Genomic DNA, 18,375 nt, shown 5'->3' on the forward strand with positions numbered 1-18,375 from the left:
GATAGTGGTAGAAGGGACCGCTAAGTGGATTTCTAGATCCTGTGTTTACAAGGAAAGGAAGGATTTTGGAGTAAAAAATGAACAAACAGAACCAAAGCAGTTTAGCAAGGCTTCTTGGAAAAAAAAAAAAAAGTGCTGGTTGCCAGAAGCTATCCTATGTTATAATTGTGGATTGGAAAATAAAGTGGACTTTTGTTAGTTCTGGGGTGATAGGATGCAGGGTTGAGAAAAGTGGAATGGAGAATCACAGGGGTGGGGAGGAGAGAAGAAATTGACTTTTACTGTTGACATCAATGTATTACATCACTTTCTAATCCCTTAATTTGATACCTTTCCTGGATTTTCCCAGCTCTCTTTCTAATTCCTGTTTGGAAAATCTGTTTTTGATTCTTCCTGGTAGCCCATCTAGTTTCTAAAGAGCTCTAGAAGCAGAAGCTTCTGCTTTCTGAGTTGTCAAGTTAATCATCTTATTTTGGTGTGAGGGAAATGTTAAGAATTTCCAAAACTGAATTCTGATGGAAATTAACCTATGAATGTGCCAAAGGAGGAATGTTAGATTGAGCTCTACTTGTCTTCTCAGAAGTTACCCCAGAGGAACTAAGAAAAGCTGCCTTGTTCACAGCCATCCCAGAATGATCCTAGATGATACCGAATATTTGTTGCTTCTAGAGATGTTCTGGATGTCCGATTGTTTACCCAAATAATGGTGTAATGACACTAGTGTAGTGGTTGCCTGTAGCATAGACTCCATAAATATAGAGGGAGGGAAGCAACAATGTTTTGGTCCACATCTATATGGATTTTGGTCTACATTTGGGTGGATGGATTTTGTCGACATCACTTTGGTACGTTTGGCCTGGAGTGTTTCAGTCTACATGAGACGGGTTTTCACTAACTTGGAATTTAGCCTCTGCTAGAGTGGGGTGGGGTTTGAGAGGTGTAGTGCTGGGGGTGGTAGGGCAGGTAGGTGAGCTGGAGGAGGTGGCTTCTTGGTCAATGAGCAGTTAGTTTAGGGGCTGCTATTGCTTTCAAGTTCAAGTCTTGGTTGCTGTTAGTGACATTTACTTGCAGAATTATGGTTTCTAGCTTCAGTGAGAGAACATGAAGCAGCTTCTACCCTAAGGTGCTTTTATTTTAGAAGGAGAGACAAAGTACCCTCCCAAGTAGCATTTAAACAATGCAGTACAAAGGAAGATTATAAGTGGGGAAGATGCCTGATAAGCAATCAGTTTGGTGAGGTTGTTCTAGGAAGACTCCTGGGAGATAAGCTTGAGTATTTATTTTTTTTTGGTATCAGCCGAATTTGGTTACTTCAGCATTCTTTCCGACCTTTCAGGGAAGCTATCGGAGCTTCACTTCTTGTTCCCCAGGGGAAAAGTAACATACTTATTACAACTGAAATGGTTTCTCTCTGATTCTTTTTCTTTTCTGCACTGATCCAAGACAGAATTTTTATTAGTATTTACTAGAGGCCCGGTGCACAAAATTTGTGCACAGGTAGGGTCCCTAGGCCTGGCTGGCGATCAGGGCTGATTGGAGCCTTCCTTCATTCCACACTGCCCCCTGGTGGTCAGCACAGGTCATAGTGAGCGGTTGAATTCCCGGTTGGTCAAACTCCCGAGGGGGCAATTTGCATATTAGCCTTTTATTATATAGGATATTTTAGTATTTAGATTTGTATTTGTATTGGCAGAAATATTTAACTGGATCTGTATAGTTGGGCACACTGGATTTGTGGGTTCAGAGTGTGGTGAAGTTTGTTTTGTTTTGTGTTTTGGTGGGGGACACAAAAGGAAGGCCTAAATGAGGCTTCATTTAGGATCATAACCTAACCATCACACCATCATGAAGCTGTAGCTTGAATTGATGTTTCCCTGGGAAATACTTAGACAAAATGCCAAGATGGGGTAATTCCCCCTCTTCCATGCAGCCTTCTCAGGCTGACCCAAGGTGCAGAGAAGACACTCCCTAATCTTGTCAACACTGGAAAATGAAGCCTTGACCACTCTTACCTTCCATCAACTATGAAGTCATCTGGGATGTTGACATGCCTTTGCCTCTGACATAAATGCCATACTGTTCTTTTCTGATTTGGGAATTCCCTTTATAGTCCATGGTTTAAATATGTTTTATTTATGTTGGGAGTGGGGAAGCATTTGCAAAATGCCCTTAATTGCAAGCTCCCAGAAAGAGGAATTCTCTATTGTCTTGCACTGTGTGTAAATGAGTCTGTGGTGATTTGGTGGTCATGGTGGTGGTGGTAATGATTTGGGATGTGTGTATGGGGAAATGTTGCTTTTAATATTTTACACAAAGAGTTATTTTGGCACCTGAATTGTCTAATTTGGAATTTGCCTTTGTATGCATTTACACTTAGCTGAAATCTAATTTTTCATAGTTTGAATCCAGTCTTGCTTACTTGGAAATTTTTTGTGGTTTCTACTTGAGAAAAGCACCAAACCTTATAGGGATTATCCATTTTCTCACTTTACACCTAACCCAAACTAAACAGAATCTGTGTACTTATTGGTAGACAATACAGGATAAATGGTAGCAGATGCAGAAAATTCTCTTCTCTGAACGCTTACAATGTAAGGGCATTTTGTGGATATTTCCCCATCTTCCCAAGAGAAGTAAAATCCTTCAAAGAATAATATTGAACCATTTGACTATTGGGTCAATCTTCCTTTTGGTAGTCTAAACTTAAACTTAGTTATTGTATATTATCATATCATGTTGCCCAATGTCAAAGCATTAGATGACTTATTTTTCAAATTAAATAAAGCAATGAAAGTAAGAAGATTCTGTGTTGTCTGTTTAGTCATTGGCGATCAAAGGGGTGACGATGGAGTACATATAAATGTCACAGGAAGTATACTTTGTCTCTGCCGAATTGAGTTGCTTCCTTTGTATTTTCACATTGTTGCGGTGATAGAGACTTGGACCTGAGTTCTTGTTTCAGATCTCTGACATCGACAAATTGGGCTGTAGATTCTGGAGTGCTTCCTTGGCTGTGGCCAGTTCACTCTTTGTACCTCAGGCTCAGCTGGGGGAGGAGGTGGGTAAGCTTCATCAGTCAGGAGCTGAGCTCTCAGCTCCACCTCACCACTTAGTACTCCTACCCTCTTCCCTAACCGGGTATTCCCCCAGCACAAAGTTCTAAACCAGTGAGTTATACCACTGGACCTTAGGGGGCAAGAAGAACATACTGGAGAGATAATACTGGCATGTGGTTAGAGAAGCCTCCTGAAGCAGGGTCGTGTTGAACAGGAAAGAGGGTATTCCAGGCAGAGGTGACTGAGAGCAAGATGCTCATGTGTGGGGAACGACTAGTTCTGGGCAAGCAGAGAGCCACAGAAAAGGCTCATGGTAGGAGTAAGTGGTAGAAGAACAGTGAGAGGAAAGCCCTGGACGTATCTTTTGGATTTAATAGAGAGCAAGAAGCTGTAGATCTGGTTGAGAGAAGAGGTGTGTGTGAGTGTGTGAGTGAGTGTGTGTGTGTGTGTGTGTGTGTTTAAGGCTTGAGGAGAGTGTCATTTTCCAGAAGGAGGGTAGAGGGCACTCACACTTCAGTTATCTGCTGCAATGCAGCAGGCAGGGAGGATGTGATTTAGGGCTGCAGCCTGCTTCAAGAAAGGACAGCACTCTCTGATGGCTGCCAGGTGAACCAGAGTGGGACCTGAGAGGGTTCCATTGTTTAGAGCTTCCTAGTGGACTAGGAGGGTGGACCAAGGAGTATGGCAGGAGGCTGGCCCTGGATATAGATAGAGTATTTGCAAATTGTAGGAATCTACTAGATCAGGGGTGGGCAAACTTTTTGACTGGAGGGCCACAATGAGTTCTTAAACTGGACCGGAGGGCTGGAACAAAAGCATGGATGGAGTGTTTGTGTGAACTAATATAATATAAATTCAAAGTAAACATCATTACGTAAAAGGGTACGGTCTTTTTTTTTTTTTTAGTTTTATTCATTTCAAACGGGCTGGATCCGGCCCGCGGGCCGTAGTTTGCCCACGGCTGTACTAGATAGAGGTCTAGAGGGGGATATGGTGCTAGGTGACTTCCTGTCAGCTGAATTGAATTGAGGTCTAGTGATTTCCAAATACCTGAGACCAATGATTTCAGTTGGAATTCCTTAGAATTCATCCAAAAATTTATGCAATTTTCCCTGAATAAAGTCAGAATTCTTAGAGGCAGCTTTGTCAGTCCCTTGCCTTTGGTCATATCTGGAGCTTTTCTATTTTGAAACTAAAATGGAAAAGCATCCTTTATCTTCTCTGTTGATCTTTGTATACTGATAGCATGTTCAGAATACCCCTCATTCCTCTTCTCAAGTCCATATTCCTTAATGATTTTTTGTTTTAAAAATAATGAGGAGAGCCGAAACCGCTTTGGCTCAGTGGATAGAGCGTCGGCCTGCGGACTGAAAGGTCCCAGGTTCGATTCCGGTCAAGGGCATGTACCTGGGTTGCGGGCACATCCCCAGTGGTGGGTGTGCAGGAGGCAGCTGATCGATGTTTCTCTCTCATCGATGTTTCTAACTCTCTATTCCTCTCCCTTCCTCTCTGTAAAAAATCAATAAAATATCTTTAAATAAAATAATGAGGAGATAAAAAAAATTAGAAAGACTAAGAGGTCTGTGCTGATGCCTGATGTCCATTGGTCTTTGCTTCCATGGATGATTAATAAATACTAAGAATGCTCTAGATGTGAGCTCAGAGCTGGCCTTAGACATGTGTCATAATGGAGAACACGAATGCCCATTTCAATATTCTACTAAGTCAAGTCTCTGGTCATCAGTAACAACCAGACCAGAATGATCAACCTGATGTAGCTGAAGTCTTGTTCCCCAGGATCACGATGGGTTTTTAGCTGTGGAATGGGATCAAGTATGCTTTAGAGGGACTGATAAGCTGACATTTTTCTAGTCCTGGGTTCTTCTGGGTTAAGGATAAAGACGAGATTGCCATTCTCTGGCAAACATTTCCAGTTTGCTCCTGATTGGCAGCCAAGTCTGGGGAGCAAATGGCCAAGTGAATTAGGGAACTTAAAAGATGTTTTGTTAAACCATCCTCATTAAACTGGCACCGTCTGCCTTCCTACTCTCCTTTGTTCCAGTTGGGGCTGTCCTTTGTGACAGATGTTTTCTAATGGTGTGTGCCGGCAGCATCTGGAAGCCTTGGGTGACAGCTGAGGTTTGGGAAGGCCAAATCTGGAGGTATTTAGGTTGTCAGGGAAATTGCAACTATTTTTCTTCCATTGGACTCTCATCTTCAAAAATGTCTTCTCCCTGCCCAGCTGGTGTTGCTCAGTGGTTGAGTGTCGACCTATGAACCAGGAGGTCATGGCTTGATTCCCCATCAGGGCACATGCCTGGGTTGTGGGCTTGATCACCAGTGTAGGGCATGCAGGAGGCAGTCGATCAATGATTCTCTCTCATCATTGATGTTTCTATCTCTCTGTCCCTCTCCCTTCCTTTATGAAATAAAAATATATTTTAAAAAACCCCTGCTCCTCCCACCATCATTTGGCCAACAAGAGTCAAGCTTTCATTTCCTTCTTCAACACTTCCTAACTTGCGTTGAAGATTTTTGTTTTCTTCTCAAGAATGAGGTAGTGAACAGAAAAGCTTTGGAATAGAATGATGAAAGAACAGTATGATGAAAGAAATCTCAGAAGGGTGACATATTTGGCATCTAGAGATCTATTATCGTATATTTCCACTAAAAATCTAGCAAAGGGAGATGGGTTAAAGTTGTGGGAGTAGGAATTCTAATTAGATGTAAAATCGTATCTGGGAACCATTGGGATGGCTACAGAGATGCTTTGGGATCCCCTTTCTTGACATCTAACAGGATAATCTAGAAACATTTTGGTCCTAGATTGAACTGGGATTTTTGCAGGACATGGTTAAGATGGAGCTTTCAGATTTCATGATCCCGCTACTTCCAGCCCTGGTCCATCAGTATCTGTTTGGGAGAAAAGGGGAGACATTGACAAAGGGTGACCTGGGCTTAGGATAAGAACTGGCTCAAATTCTCCTTTAATAACCATGTCCTAGAATCTTTGCTCTTTGTGGAATCAGGGTGCTCAGTAGAAAGAACCTGGGCTTTGAAGTCACAAAGAACCAAGTTCAAATTTCAACTCTTCTTTTTACTGGCTATATGATCTTGGGAAAGTTATTTAACCTTTCAATCTGTAAAGTGGAATTATAATACTTACTTCATTGGGTTGTTGTGGAGGTTAAATGAAATAACATATGTGCATTACTTGCAGCTCAACAAATTCCGGTTCTCTTGTACCCCTCTCTTTAGGTATTCCTAATTCTTGCACATATACCTGGTACCCCTATTTGTCAGATACTGTTCTCCGCCTGCAGCCTCTGCCCGTCTTTCCCAGTGCCTCTTAGAGTTCCAGCCTAGGGCCCTGATTTATTAATTTGTGTTAGTCCCACAAAATGACAATAACAGTATGTATTTTATTTATAACCAGACTAACATGAGCCAAGGTTGTGGTTTCTTTCCAGGCATTTTTACTTGCTGACAATTTTGGTTGTAAATCAAAGACAAAGGAGTTCTGTCTTCCCACCCATCCCTCTATTGAAAGTTCCTGATTTGGGGCTAGATAATTCAGGGTGGGATTTTGTTTCAATGAAAAGTGATGGGAAACTTGTTTATAAAGGTCATTCAGAGTAGGAGAATCCATAACTTCTACTATTGGGACATTCTTGTTTTCCTTCCAACTTTTGAGTTTGAAAAATATCAAACCTACAAAAAAAGTTGTAAGAATAGTATAATTAACACCCACCTATCTTTCACCAGGTTTGACCAACTGTTAATATTTTGCCTCATTTGTATTGCATGCTTTCTCTCTCTCTCTTATATATGTATGTATGCATCTACCTATCTATCTATGATACAGTCCATATTCAAATTTTGCTGTCTAGTAATATATATATATATATATTTGTTAACTCTCACCCAAGGATATTTTTTCCATTGATACTTATTTTTTAGAGAAAGTAGAAGGGAGGGGGAGAGAGTGAGAGAGAAACCTTGATGTGAGAGAGATAACAGTTGGTTGCCGCCTGCCTTCACCTTGACCTGGGCTGGGGACTGAACCTTCAACCCAGGTACCTGCCCTTAACCTGGAATTGAACTCATGACCCTTTGGTGGTGCTCGGGCCGACTCTCTAATCACTGAGCAATCCCAGTCAGGGCTCCAGTAATATTTTTTATAGTAAAACATTTCTCCCTGATCGAGGTCCAATCCACGGTTACACATAGCATTTCATTGTCATGTCTCTTTTTGCTCCTTTAATCTAATAGTTCCTCAGCCTGTCATTCTGACATTGACAGTTTTAAAGAGTACAAATCAGTTGTTTTGTAGAAAGTCAACTTTCTGTAGGGTTGTCTTGTAGATTGATTGCTTTCATCATATATTCAGGAATAGTATATAAGAACATTATTAAAAACAGTGAGTGCCATGCAGGCAGGGAGCATGTCTTTTCTTCTCTGTTGTGTTGGTAGCTCCAAGCACAATGGCTGGCATTTTAATGTGCTTAGTATTTATTGAATGACTGGATGAATGACCTGAAACCCTCACTACCACTTAGTTCCATTGTGTTTCTACTTGAGGAGAGAAGGGAGAGCCGCCTTCTCCTGTACTCTAATCCCATTTTTATTGTAAATGTTTGGAGACTTAAAAAAGGTAACCTCATTACCTTTATTATAAGACCACAGAGAAGGGAAATGAGGTAGGGACTGCGATGTGAGGCAAGGTGTGGAGTTTATTTACCCTGGTGGGGTGGTGCTCATCATCCTGTGTTGAGATAAGAGGACAAATAAGATGGTCCTCAGATGGAAAGAAAAAATAGCACACTGAGCCTGGGAATCCATGGCCTGTTTTCTTGCTGAGAGATATTAGTTATTTAGGTTTCCAGATTTTACCATACTTTCCTCCCTGAATCCCCATTTGAATCCTAAGAATGCCATAGTGAAAACTGATTTCTGCCCCTCCTTCCCCAGAGGGGACAACCCCATAATTCTTTCCTTCTCTACCCCCCATCTCCACCCCCCACACCCCCACACCACTGTGTATTTTCTAACATTTATAAACGGTGGCTGGGCGGCCATTCTCTCTAGATTATTTATTGTTGAGAAAATCTATAACTCCTTGGACTTCTCATTTGATGTAGAAGCTTTCATCCTTGTCGCCTGGGGGAAGTGAGGTTATGAGAGGTACTCTTTGCCTTTCAAAAATGTGTTTTCAGGCTTCCCTTTGGGGCCCTTTCTCTCCCCAGCTCTGATCATCTCAGACATTTCTGACAACCCTTTCTGAGGCATCTGGGGCTTGGGACTGAATTCATCTATTTAATTCAGCAAGGCTTGTGCGTGCCCGACTCACACTGTTCCTGCCCCTATTCTGAGAAGAGGCTGTCTACCCTGTCTTTGCCGTCCTTCATTTCACCAGTTTCTGCAAAAATGCTCTTTATCTCCATGTCAGCTTTTGATTATCCACAATAATAGAGGGGATCATCTAAGATAGTGAATGGTACCATGATTACTTTTGTTGATTTTGAAGTGATTGAATCCTGACTAAAGATAATCCCTACAGTGAACAACTTCTATGAAAACAATTCATCATGTTCATTTCCCAGGGGAAGGTGTATGGCATCTCTTCTTTGGTATCAAGAGAGAGAGGCAGATGGAAGGATGAATGCCTCAGCTTGTTCAGTCCTCATTTTGTACCAGACATCTATTGAGAGCTCCATAGAACTTGTCTCCATGCTTTGCTTTCAGAGTTTGAAGGAGGCCTATTCTTTAGTTTGTGAACCAAATACTTATCTAAGAGCATGAAAATCAGTAGATCAGTAGCCAACATCTGAAACTATCGCTTTAGGGTTCCCATCGTATCCACAGTAAAAGCCGAAGTCCGCATAGTGACCCTACAGGAATGATCTGGCCTCCTGCTTTCTCTATGACTCTGTTTCCCCCTCACTAACTCTGCATCAGCCCCACAGGCCTTCTTGTTATTCCCCCCAAATGGCCAGGTACCCATTAGAATGGCTGTTATTAAAAAATAGAAAATAACACCTTAGCCGGTTTGGCTCAGTGGATAGAACATTGGCCTGTGGACTGAAGGGTCCCGGGTTAGATGCTGGTCAAGGGCATGTACCTCAGTTGCAGGTTTGATCCCTGGTCCTGATCAGGGAGTGCTGTGTGAAGGAGGCAACCAATCGGTGTGTCTCTCTCACATCAATGTTTCTTGTTTCTTCCCTTCTACTCTCTCTAAAAGTCAATGGAGGCCCAGTTGGTGTGGCTCAGCAGTTGAGCATCGACCTATAAACCAGGAAGTCACAGTTTGATTCCCAGGAGGGGCACAGGCCCAGGTTGCGGGCTCAATCCCCAGTGTGGGGTGTGAAGGAGGCAGCCAATCATTGATTCTCATGATTGATGTTTTTCTCTCTCTCTTCCTTCATATCTGAAATCCTATATAATAAAAGGCTAATATGCAAATCAACCAAATAGTGGGATGACCGGTCGCTATGATACGCATTGACCACCAGGGAGCAGGCGCTCAACACAGGAGCTGCCTCCAGTGGTCAGTGCACTCTCACAGGGGGAATGCTGCTCAGCCAGAAGCCCTGATCCAGGCTCCCGGATTGCGCTGGCTGGGCTGAAGGACCTGTCCACCCCCCACAGTGCATGAATTTCATGCACTGGGCCTCTAGTCAATAATTAAAAAAAAGGTTTAAAAAAATCAATGGAAAAATATCCTCAGGTGAAGATTAACAACAACAAAAAAGAAAATAATGAGTGTTGATGATGGTGTGGAGAAACTGGAATCCTGTTCACTTCTGGTGGGATTATAAAATTGTGTAGCCAATGTGGAAAATGGTACAGTGATTTCTCAAAATATTAAGTATACAATTACCATGTGATTCAGCAATCCAACTTTTGAATATATGTCCAAAAGAATTGAAAGCAAGGACTTAAAAAGATATTTGCACACCAGTTTTCAGAGCAACATTATTCACAACAACCAAAAGGTGAGCCTGGCCCATGTAGCTCAGTGGTTGAGGGTAAACCTATGAACCAGGAGGTCACGGTTTGAATCCCTGTCATGGTACATGCTTGGGTTGTGGGCTTGACCCCAGTAGGGGGCGTGCAGGAGGCAGCTGATCAATGATTCTCTCTCATCACTGATGTTTCTAGCTCTCCCTCTCCCTTCCTCTCTGAAATCAATAAAAATATATTAAAAAAGAGGTGAAACAACTCATATGTCAATCAACAGATGAATGGATTAAAAAAATGTGGTCTATATACACAATGGAATTCAGCCTTAAAAAGGATGGGCATTCTGATACATGCTACAACATGATGAACCTTGAAGACATTGTGCTAAGTGAAAAGAGTCACCAAAAGATGATATTGTATGATTCCATTTATATGAGGTACCTAGAATAGTCAAATTAATAACGACAAAAAGTAGAATGTTAGTTACCAGGAGTTGGGCGGGTGGGCAGAGGGGAAGAAAGGAGAGTTACTGTGTAACAGGTACAAAGTTTCAGTTGAAGCCAAAGACCTTGTATGCACATATGCATAACATGGACACAGATAATAGGGTGCTGAAGGATTGGGGTGAGAGGCGGAGGTGGGCTGGAAGGGGTCAAGGGGGGAAAATTGGGAACATATGTAGTACTTCCAACAATAAAGAAATATTAAAAAAACAACAAACAAAAATCAAAGTTTCAGTTGAGGAAGATGAAAAGTTTTAGAGATGGATGGTAGTGATAGTTGCACAACAATATGAATGTACTTAATACCACGGAAATATATGCTTAAAAATGGGCTAAAATGGTGAATTTTATGTCATGTATATTTCATTGCAATAAAAAAAGTCATTAAAAAATTGACTAGAGTGTCTGTACTTGCTGCTCTCAGAGATCTGTGCCATGGCTTGTTCCCTCCCCTCCTGATGCTGAAATTTCATCTTGTCTGTGAGGCCTTCTTGGACCACCCATTTTAAAATGGCAACTCGCACCCCCAGCATGTCTTAGCCTTTGCTTGGCTTACTTTTCTCCTCAGTCCTGGTCACAATCCAACACAATATCTATTCTTATTATTTGTTTATCATCTTCCTCCTGCAGGAGTGTACACAACTTCAGTGCAAGATTTTTGTGTTTCTTCTTTGCCGTATCTGCAGTGTTGAAAAGTTGGGGACCAGTAAATATTTGTTGAATGAATCGCAGTGACTAGAAACAGACTTCTAGAGAAAGTACACACAGAAAGAGAAAATGAGAAAATTCCATCTTTTTGGCTTTGTTAACTGATTTCTTCTAGACCTTGGATCTATGACTCAGCCCAGTGTTTATGTTGGCTTTTGCTCTATTTACTTTTTCTTATGTATTCTGAACTGTTTCCAATTTGGAAGTGTTGGTGCACTACACATACCACACTTATTATTTAAAGCTCTCACCCTGCACTCAAAGCCTCTATCTACTCTGTATTCCTGACTGCCCCCTACCAGAGCTGCAAGGGGGCTTGGGTTATGACTTTGGAAACTCTGGGGAAGCTCAGCTATCCTATCCCTGTTTGTTTAGACCAGGGGTGGGCAAACTTTTTGACTGGAGGGCCACAATGGGTTCTTAAACTGGACCGGAGGGCCGGAACAAAAGCATGGATGGAGTGTTTGTGTGAACTAATATAAATTCAAAGTAAACATCATTACATAAAAGGGTACGGTCTTTTTTTCCAATAGTTGTATTCATTTCAAAGGGGCCGGATCCGGCCCGCGGGCCGTAGTTTGCCCACGGCTGGTTTAGGGGGACATTGGTTTGATTGACTCTCGAGTTTTCGTTCTCTGGAAATTTTAAGGAGGATGAGAGAACTTACATAATTTGGGATCAGAAAAGGAGTTGTACTTGCATACAAAGGGATTGGTAGACTCTCTGGAGAGGTTGCATTTAAAGTCCACTTCTCTGAAACTTTGAGAACTGAAAATAATTATTTAACAGCCTTAGTTGCCTTCCTCTCTCAGGTCTTTACCAAACTTTTAGCAAAGCAACGCTCATCCAAGCTGTATTGGAAGCTACTCAGCAGGAGGGAGGAGGCCAAACTTCCTGATTGGCAGGATTGGTAACACCCGGCCAAGGGAACCAGTGGAACTTTTTTCCTTGGAAAAGTGTTTAGAAAAAGAAAGATCCAGAGTGAGGGCAGTACCCTTCTTAGAGGCAGAGGAATGAACATAATGACCTCTAGGATGAAGGAGAGAAGGTGGGGTTGGCTGGGAAAGCAAGACAGCCAGCAATTTAGTGGGTGGATTGTTGGATTTGACAGGAGTTCTTCTTGGCTACTTGGGATGGAACTTTTGTTTTGGAGTTTGGAATGAGCTCAGAGATGGAGAGAAACACAGGGAGGGGGAGGAGGGAGAGAAGGAGGGAGCCAGGGGCCTTATGGAATTCATAGAAGCTGGCTTCAAGTTCCCTGGCCTCTGTTGGCATTTCTTTAGGCTCCTCCCCTGCACCAAGCACCTCCTTCGGGAGAGACTATTTCCTAATTAAACGGAGATTCACAGATCCAGGGCCCTCATTAGGAAATGTCCTCAGGAAATGCTCTTGAAATGGGTGGGTGTGCATGTTTGTCTCCTGTTTCCACCTCTGTCTGGCCCTTTCTCTCTTTCCAAAATAAATATTTCCTACTTCTAGGAATTTTAAGCTGTAGTAGTCCATCAATACATCTATATATTCATTTTCTCTGCTCTAAATGCCTCTTTTGATTGCTTAGTACAAGGCTGAGCAGATCCTTTTCCTGGGCAGTGAGGGTTGGGGGTGGGAGTATGGAATTCAGAAGGAGGAAGTACATGGATCCTGGCCCTGCTTTTAGACGAGAAAGGAATTTAAGGGACACACCCAGGATACCACCAGACAGAAGGGGGAAATTAGTGCTGTATGTGCTGTTGGGATGGGAGGAAGGTTGGAGATGGGGAATCAGTCAGGATGGTTTAGGAAAAGCTTCCTAACAGTGGGGGAGAGGTTGTAGAATAGGGTGAGAAGGGCTAGAGTGAGGAGAGCATCCCTGGCAGGGCAAGTAACACACAGGCCAAAGGCTCATTGCATGAAGGGGAGGCCAGGGTGTGATGAGTTGAGTTAGGAATGTGGTGATGGACGTGAGCGTAGGGGGAGGTAGACTTAGGGAGGGACTCTGACAGCTGGGTCCAGAGTCTGGCATGAATATAAGCTATTGGAATAATTGCAGGTTATTGCATAGGGAAAGGGTGTTTCTGCATATTGCATTTAAGGAAGATGTTCCTCTAATCACCAGGCTGAATTGCAGGGAGGCTCTCTCAGGGTTCCCAATCATGTATTTTCTCTTTCTTCCGTTTGGTTGTTTATTTGTTTGTTCTGCTTGCTTTTATTTGAGCCATGAAATATGATTAATTCCCCCTATGTTTTATTCTTTGTTATTTTCCCCTTCCATCCCTCATCTCTATTCTTCTTCCTCCTCCTTCCTGGAGGCACCTGGAGGGCATTGAAATACATACAGACTTTGGCTTATATTCTGCATGAAAAGGGAAACCAGTGGAAGGTTTTGAGCAGAAGAATGCTGTGACATTTTAAACAGATATATGTGTATCCTTAATAAATATAGAATGTTTTGTGGCTGTTTTAAAAAATGTGTTTTTATTGATTTTTTTTTGGGGGGGGGGCGAGAGAGAGAGAGAGAGAGAGAGAGAGAGAGAAACATTGATGTGTTGGTTGTCTCCGAATATGCACCCTGACCGGGGATTGAACCCACAACCTGAGTATGTGCCCTGACTGGGAATCTTTCGGTGCATGGGATGCTTCTTAACCAACTGAGCCACACTGATCAGAGCTGGAGCTGTTTTTTTTTAAAATCTACATAAATGGCACTGCGTTATATACCTCATCCTGCATTTACTTTTCCCACTTAACATTGTTGCTGCTATCTGTAAATCTACTTCATCATTTCTGACGGTTGTGAGCATAAATAATCCTCTAGGAATAGATGCTTGGGTAGCCTCCCGCTTTTTTACTATCACAAATAGTACTGTGATGAATGGCCTCATATGGGCCTCCTTATGGACTCAGGAGAGTTTCCTTGGGGTATATACCTAGCAGAGGGATTGCTGGGTTGGAGGGTGTATAAATACTTAGTTCCACTAAGACTGTGCTTCAGAATGGTGTCCCCAGTTACACTCTCACCAGCAGTGTGTGATAGTTTGTATCTTCTCATTTGATTCTCTCATTGATCCAGTAAGGTAAGTATTATTATTCCCATTTTATGGATAAGTAAACTGAGGTTTAGAGGGATTAAGCAAATTATCCAAGTTTATATAGTCAAGTGGAAGAGCCAGGCTCAAATCCAGAATTTTTGACATAATGTTCTTTGCTCTTACCACATTAGTACCTAGTACTGCCACTTCCAGAAATAAGATGAGGCACCCATAGCCAAATATGCCATTATTATTATTATTATTATTATTAATATTTATGCTATCTTCCTTTTCTAATTATTTCCTCTCTTCAGGGCTGATTGAAGAGAAGACATAATTCCTGAGGCTCAAGGAACCACTAAAGGAGAACGGTGGCCTCCCTCTCAATCTCTGCCCATTTTAGGAATTGGGATGTTGAGTTAAGCTGTGCACAGTCCCAGCACAGCCATAAGGAAGGAGTGCAGTATGGCAGAGTAGTTCACCTTGAGTTTTAGTCCATTTCCTGGCTTTATCACATACTATTTTTGTGATTTGCACAGGTTTCTTAACTCATCTAAACTTCAGTTTCCCAATATGTAAAATTGAGATAATAATAAGACTTGTCCCTTAGGATTATTCTGAGGAGATACAGCTAAAATGCTTAAATAGTGCACATAGTAAATGTTCAATAAATGCCAGCTGTTATTATTATTACTATTATTATTATATTTGAGCCTTGCACTTTACAATGTCTGGTCTAACTCAGTAAGCCTAGCGTTTAGCACCAGCATGTATGAGAATGTCTAATTAGAGTCAATGCGTTGATGAAAATTATATGGAATAAAACTGTTTTCATTTTCTCACAAGGGCTAGCTAACAGGCTTGAGTTTTAGTAGATGGTTTTGTTGCTAGATGTTTGTAAAGATTAATTGATTCTCAAAGTGTGGGGGTTTTAGATCAGATTTTCATATTAAATATTAGGTAGATTACATTGAATACATATTATTTGCTAGGTACTGAGTTAAGGGCTTTATAAGTATTATTTCACTTAATTCTTACAGCAACCCTATGAGATATTTACTTTTACTCCCATTTGACAGTTGTGGGAACGAAAGCAGAGAGGTTAAAAAAAATTGCCCAGAGTCACCCAGCTATGAGGTGAGATGAGGTTTGAACCTAAGCCGTCCACCTGCAGAGCCTTTACTCTTAACATGCTGCCTTCCGGTGAAGGAAGCTTTTAGAATCTCTTCCCTTTTAAATTTAGACAATTCCTTGCCAGTTGGGATGATTTAGGCAGTGATAGGAAGGAAGGGGCTAGTTGGAAAAGAATCTCCAATGTGTGACGATATGAAGTGTGCAAATGTTCCCATCGTGTCTTCATTATGCCTCCTCTGTTCCCCTGCCCCCCAGGTGAGAACCTCTTGTCTAGGGGATGTCCTACCTAGATTATAGGGCCGAGTAGGATACCTTCATAAAAGTAAGGGTTGTCTAACTAGGTGTGAGTGGTTGGTTGCCTTGTCACCCAAGGCAGCCTCATATTTCTAAAACAAGTATCCTCAAAGGCAAACAGTTCTTTATCACCTCATGTGCCATGAATTACCTGTGGTCAAGGTTTTATCACAGTTGCTTTCCCCTTCACACTTTTCATTTTGATTGCCTTCTACAGGAATGTAATACCATTTATATATTTACCTGAGTCAGATTTATAAAGGTTGCTTGGCTACAACGTAGGTATCTCAAAGTCAAGTAGATAGGAATGCTGGATTATATGCCCTTTCAAGTTTCTCTTCTCTGTTTGTATGTTTGTTCAACAAATGTTTATTGAGCACCTAACTCACAGGCTAGTAGTGGAGGAGACAGATGCTGAGCTGGAATTTTGATGCATTATGTTCATTGGCAAATGGGGTGAGCACAGGTGTCATGAGAGTACATAGGAAGGGCAGCATAGGAGTCAGGAAAGGCTTCCTGGGGAATCAATGTCTGAGCTGGGAATTGAAAGACAAGTAGGAGTTAGCAACCAGTTGTGCTAAGTGAAGGGGGGTCAAGAGGGCATTAGAGGCAAGGGAACCAAGTGAGTCTAGAATTTAGTGGCTGGAGCATGAACTAGGAAAAGAATGAGGCTGGAGGAATATGCATTTGTCAGACTATGAAGAAAGGATGCCCAGTGCTAAGAAGTTTAGGTTTTATCCTGAGGGCAGTGGGAAACCATTGAAAGATTTTACGCCTGTTGGGGGAGGGGGACAACTCAATCCTATTTACCCTGTAGAAAGGTTCCATGAGTTAAGAATCGACTCTCCTTATCTGTCTCACTTGCTCCTGAGTAAATCATAACATTGGAACTGATGAGTGGCAGATAAGCGAGTCTACATGGACTAGTAGAGGGAAGGCCTGGCCTCAGAACCCGAGGGTTCCTTCTGATAATCTATAGAGAAGACTTTTCAATTTTGACTTGATCTTTCTGTTTTTAAAAACCTCTGACAACATTTCCTGAAATTCTCTGAAAACCAAAGCCTGAGTGGGGAGGCGAGTGTGGGCCGCATGACTTGTTTCCTGTGTTTGCCGCTACTCATTTCTGGGGCTTTGCTGTGAATTGTTCACCGGAAGGCTGCTTGCTCCCCATGAGGAGGGGACATTTGAGTAGCAGCAGGGGAGTAGAGGGAAGGAGGAACCACACGCAGGGCTTGTTCATTAAGAAAATATATTTGGCATATTCAGACAATGGTTTGAGCGAGTTAAAAATAACTCCTCGTGAAAAATTAATAGGGAGTTATAAGTGAGTGTTTTAATACAAGCTCACAGATCAGGGCAGATTCTCTCGGTGGCTGGTGGCTGACATCACATATGGGGCAAGGTGTTTATAGAGCACGGTGTGGCCAGCGAGGAGAGGAGAGTCGTCTGCAGAAATGAGCTCACCTTCTCTCCCAGAACCCTGGGGAGACAGGAGACAGAGGGAATTGTTTTTGGTTGTGAGCTCCTGAGCCAGGTGACTTATTTCTTTTTTACCTACCCATCACACTCTCCTAACTCTGGACATAAAAACTGTAGTGAATCTTACTTTACTGCTTTGGGTGAAGTTTACGGAATGTCAGAATTCATAAAAAGTTCTTTCTGGTTCTTCTCCTTTCTTAGTAATGGACCCTGAGTTGTCTGCTGCAGCCATTTCTCCAGTGTTTCCTTACCCAACAGCCAGTTTATCTCTTGTTCTTTCTGGTAGTGATGAAGTTCTTGCCCCTTTCTGTCTCTTCCTCTCTTTTCACAGAGCCCCCATGATCTTTGGTGAGTAAAGTGAAGGGTTGGACTGTACATTCTTTGCCATCAGTACAGCTAAATGGATAAATGCAGAATGAGAAAAAAGTGGGTCAAAGAGACGTCTAACCGTGGCTAGATGCATTTTGGGGCTAAAGAAAGATTTTAAGACTGGGGGACCAATATTTGTATTTTAATCCCAGATTATATTTAAAAAATGGTCCTGTAATTGCAATGAGGCCCTCTAGGCCGTGAATTAATGTGTCATAACTCACGCCCAAGCACTGCGCAAACATCCCGCGTGTGAATTATTGCACAATAAATTCATGCCCTGTTGTGTCTTACAGCTTAATTAGTACATGAAGCTACATGAGTTAGACGAACCCAAATGGGATTATGTCATGTGGTGCGTAGAAAAGCAGAATGTTGGAAGGTATTTGGTGCTTTTTCTGGGGGGAAGCAGGGTTAATTTTTCTATGATGTCCTTTGGTGTCAGTGTCTGTGATATTGGGCTGCAACAGGTGACATGTAACTTCTGAGCTTTGGTTGGTTGATTGGCTAATGGGCTTGGTAAATATTTATTGTGCACCACATCGTAGGCATTATGGAGGGAGAGCCCATAGAAGATGAAGTATGGCCTCTGCCCTTAAGGAGCTTATATTCTAATACAGCCTACCTGCAACACAAGGTACAAAGTAAGCGCCACAAGTAATATACAAGTAAACTGTCTTGGGAGTTGAGAGTGGGGGGTGATCGTTTCTGGCTGGCACCTCTGTGAGGGCTGTTTAGTGAAATCAGAGAAGACTTTGTAGAGGAATGGCATTTGAGTTGCCTTTCCTCAAGGGCAGATGGGATTTCCCCACACATGGGGGGCAGAGAGAGATTCTAGGCAGAGAGACTAACACCAGGAAA

This window comes from Myotis daubentonii, chromosome 2 (genome assembly GCF_963259705.1).
Source record: "Myotis daubentonii chromosome 2, mMyoDau2.1, whole genome shotgun sequence".
In the NCBI taxonomy this organism is placed as follows: Eukaryota; Metazoa; Chordata; class Mammalia; order Chiroptera; family Vespertilionidae; genus Myotis; species Myotis daubentonii.